Here is a 5,450-nt window from a genome sequence, read left to right as displayed (position 1 = left end):
AACTTTCCGACACAAAATATTGAATATAGTCGGTCTTAACATAAAATGTTTTGAAAACACCTAAAAATTTATACTATCTAATAAATATTAAATATAAATGTTAAATAATTTTAAATAATTGGTTAAAGGTGTAATATTCAACTTTAAAAATTTTGGTTTGATATTTTTAAATAATTGATTAAAGGTGTAACACCCAACTTTAAAATTTTTGGTTTGATAGAATATAGCTAAAAGCAGGGCCGGTCCCCGCATTTCCGGGTAAATATTAAATTTTTTATATTTTAAATTATTATTATAAAATAAAATTATATAATATATTATTTATAAAACAAAATAAAAAATAATAGGATCAAACATAAATATTAATGTATTAAACTTTATTATATGAATTTAATAATAAATAAATTTATTATTTGATAAACTTTTTAAATATAAATTAAATATAATTTTTATATATTATTCAAAAAAATTTTTTTAAAAATTGAAGAAGATTCATATAAAATTTATTAATACAATTTTTTTTTATAATTATATTAATACAATTTTTTTTGGAAGTTCATGTGAAAACTTGAAAACCATTACACTCTTTTATAAATGTTCGTGTTATATATAAGGCAGATTTGTAATATTTTTAATAAATTTATTTAAAGAGAAATGCTATCTTTACATAAAAGATTACATTTACACCGTATATATATCCGGTTAGAGCTGTCTTTGCCTTTTTTTTAAGTAATTGTTATCTGCACCGGTTTCCGTGTCACAATTAATTTGTTTGGAAAATACTACGGTGTATATACCGTGTAACACAATTTGGTGTAAACATAGCACACCTCTTATTTAAAATGTGAATACTCGGATAGAAAAACGTCTAAGTACAGAAAATATTTACCTTTTTAGAACAAAATTTGACTTAATTAAAAAAGAAATAGTCAGTCCGATCTTCTTGGGTTGAATACAAGTACTTTTTGATAAATATATAGTCCAAATTTTATTTGGTTCAATTTATTCGTACTAAGCTATAATGGACTACTTAGGAGGAATCTAAGTGGCACCCTCGTATTGACTTGGCACCCCATATATTCTCTAATTTTTTAATTTGACCATAATATTCTCATAGTTAAAAAATACAATTTTTATTATCGACAATATTATTTTTAAATTATTTCCAAAAAGATTAGATTTATATATGCAATTTTAATAGAATACCGATATTTTAGTAAAAACTGTTTTTTTTTTTTTGAAATCGCCGATTTCAAAATTATGGGTTATATCGACAATTTAGAAATAAGTGGTATGCATGTATAAGTTTTTATTTGTAATTTTGAAATTGCCAATAAAAATGCATATGTGCATATTGATGATTTCGAAATTGTCAATAAATATGCAGGAGTGCGATCAAATCATACAATATAATAAAGTAAAATGAGATTTTTGGCAATTTTGACAAATGTCACAATTCTAGAGAGCTTACTATATTTATTATTTCTAAATTAGGAAATCTTACTATAATTGTTAATTTAATAATTCAATTTTTAAAAAAATTATTATATATTTACTTAGGTCTTATCATTATTATTTATAATTAATAATTAATAATTAATTATCAGCCTATTTAATTTATAGATTTTTTATAATAATTATAGACCATTTATTTTCTCCAAATTTTTTTCACGTGAACCAACTCATTTTCACAATTCATCAGTTCCAATGCTTCCAATATAATAGACTTTTACGCTAAATCAATTCAGTTTTCCATTTCCAACAATTTTCATGCCTGCCTTTTGATATTTCTTTCACATCATACAATATAATAAAGCAAAATGAGATTTTTGGCAATTTTGACAAATGTCACAATTCTAGAGAGCTTACTATATTTATTATTTCTAAATTAGGAAATCTTACTATAATTGTTAATTTAATAATTCAATTTTTAAAAAAATTATTATATATTTACTTAGGTCTTATCATTATTATTTATAATTAATAATTAATAATTAATTATCAGCCTATTTAATTTATAGATTTTTTATAATAATTATAGACTATTTATTTTCTCCAAATTTTTTTCACGTGAACCAACTCATTTTCACAATTCATCAGTTCCAATGCTTCCAATATAATAGACTTTTACGCTAAATCAATTCAGTTTTCCATTTCCAACAATTTTCATGCCTTTTGATATTTCTTTCACATATTAATCAAAATATTCATTGATTCAAATTCAAACAAGGCTTTTGAATTTTCCTCCTACATTAAAATACAAACTTTTTGAATTCTAACATATTCCTATATAAACCTTAGAGAGAAATCCCATTTTAGAGCCATTTCTTTAATACATATTGGTTTTTTTTTTAAGTTCATAAACTTTTAAAGTTTTTGAACAACAGAGGTAAAGTTTGATTCTTGATTATTTCTGTGTTTTAGAGATCTAATCATGTTGAGTTTTTTCTGAAAATCCAGTAAATCCAGGTTGTCTCTCTTTTTCACTCTGTTTCAGATCTGCCGAAGGTTATGCTGTGGAATAGTTTGTGGTGTTTAGGTGGTTTCGCAATTGGATGAAATTGAAAAGGTTTGGGTTGGGTGTTTGGTTGGGCAATTGTTAGTAGATATTGATTTTCTGAATCATGTATAAAATATTTGACTTTGGTAAGGGGAAGGATATCAAAGGTTGTTGTTATAAGTATGTGATGCTTCTTAAGTTCACATCATTGGTTGCTTTTTTTGATTTTTTCGGGGAGATAACTTTTTGATGGAGATAACTTTTTGATTATTAAAATTTTTCAGATTTAAAAATGTTTGATTTTGTGTGTGTAAACCGTGAAGAATCTGAGAGGAGATGATAGTTCGATTAATGGTGGGTTCCATAACATTACTGATAGCAATGTTCAGTTACTTTGAGACTTGAAGATGAAGATTGTTCATTTTTTTTAATACATGTATTCCAATTTAAAAAAATAAAAACGAAATTTTATTTTATTTTTTAATACATGTATTTCATTAATGTATTTCATTAATACTATTATTACCATTATATTTAAAATCCACAATAATCCATCCTTAGCTTTATTGTCGTTACGATGTAGATATACCTCCATCTTATTACATTTATCATTTCAATATTTATACTAATTACTATTATATTTAAAATCCACAATAATTCATCTTTAGCTTTATTGTCGTTACGATGTAGATATACCTCCATCTTATTACATTTATCATTTCAATATTTATACTAATTTTAGTATTAAAATTTTAATGTTATTATTAATGTTTATTATTATTAATATTTATTTTTATTTTTATTATGTTCCAAAAATCTAATTAAACAATAATTTTTTTATCATTTTTTGTGTGTCAAGTTATTTACTTATTTACTTTGTATTAAATTGAAATAGATCTTTGTATCTTATCTTTTTACTTCGTTTATTTCAATATTATCCCTTTCTTTATATTCAAAGTTTTTTTTTTCTTTTGACCATTACATAGAAACTTAGTTTAACTGACATATTTATTCTTTTAAACCTATAACCAAAGTATGAATTTAGAGCAATAATTAAATAATTTATTAAATTTAATATTATTTTGAGAATTTGAAATTTGTTTAACATAAAATTTACTTTGCATCAAAAGTAAATTTTATCTTATTAAAAAATAAATAAAATAATATATAATAATTTGTATCTATAAATAAAATAAATAAAATAATACATAAATTTATTATTATAAAATTTGATATTGTAGAATTTGGACAATTTATATTCTCTTACTATATTTAATAAAGATCAATAAATTAATTTGATATATTTTATTATATTCAATTTTTTATCTTCTAATATCGTAAGAGTCATTTTTCATTTGTGTTAGTAAAATATTTTAGAGGCTAATGTAGTTTGACATTTTTGTTTTTGTTTTAGTGAATGAGATGATATAATTTTATTACATAAACCATATATTATTATATATTATTATTGAATAGATTCATATTAAAACGGGTTTTAGTTTATAACTAAAATACAACTTAATATTTATGGTATATTTAAATTTAATATTAGAAATATTTACATTGAAATTGCATATAATTATATACCTATGCAAATTGTATTTATACAAAAAATTACTATAAATATTTAATTTAGACATGAGACAATTATGATGTATGAAAAACGCAACTTTCTTACGAAAAACACAAATTTGTCATTCTTTTTGTTCAATTTATTTTATTATATATTAAATAAAAGATCTATTTTATACATTTTTTACGGGTCAATACTACTTAAAATAAACATGCCCTAGGGACCAGGACTACTTAATACATACGAGCCAAGACTACTTAATTTGTATTTCTAATTTTATTAAATTAACACAATTTCCCTTTAAAAATTAATAAAATAATTCTACACTATACAATTAATTCATATTTGGATCACAAGCACAAATTGACATATTTTTATTTATTATTTTTAATAGTATATTTTTTATCTATATTTTTTTAATCATTACTCTAACATAATTATTTACTACTTATAATAACGTTGCGCGACCCACCGTCCTCCAAATAGATTTGATGTTTTTTTTATCTTTTGATTTCTTTCTTTAGCAAGTTTTTCCAGTATCAATACATATTTATTAAACTCTTTTATGTAATTTAAAAATTTATACTATATTTTTAATTATTATTTAATAGATTACTCATATTTAATTTTATGGGAGACATTTAAAACATTAATTAATTAATTCAATTATATAAAAGAGAATAAGTTACAAATATGAAAAAGTTTACTGTTGATACAATTATTATTATAAACTGTAATAAGTTATAAATATTTTTATAAACGGGAAAAATCAATTGATGATACAATTATTTTTATAAACGGAAATAAGTTGCAAATATTTTTATAAATGGAAAAAGGCAACTATTGATACAATTATTTAACGAGTTAATTTTTTTTTTTAAAAAATTTACACAAATTATTAATAAATTAGAAATGCCCAAATTATTTTATAATTTACAAAATAAATTAGTTAAGTAAACTTTTTTATATATATTATTAATAACAATGACATTTTATCTATATAATAGTAATTTAATTATAAGCAAAATTTATAAATTATAAGTGTTTTTAAAATAAATTTTTTTACTTAGAAAATATTTAACCCGTGCCTCGCACGGGTCTAAGTACTAGTATTTTAAAAAATTTGGTAGGTAAATTTTTTTGTCTTTTTTTCTATACAGGTGTGCCGTTTAAAAATAACACTACAAGATGTTTAAGGGGCGTGGGAAAATATCCAGTATACTGAATTTTTTAAAATATCTGATAAATTTTTTGATACACACCAAATATTTCAATTAATTTGGTAAAAAACTATATTGAACTTTTATATGGTCTACCAAAATTTTTCGACTAAGACAATTTTTTTTTGCAAAATGTGGTTAATAAAAAAAATGAGAG

The sequence above is a fragment of the Vicia villosa genome, linkage group LG2, assembly GCF_029867415.1.
Source record: "Vicia villosa cultivar HV-30 ecotype Madison, WI linkage group LG2, Vvil1.0, whole genome shotgun sequence".
NCBI lineage: Eukaryota > Viridiplantae > Streptophyta > Magnoliopsida > Fabales > Fabaceae > Vicia > Vicia villosa.
Note: the sequence above shows the minus strand (reverse complement) of the source record.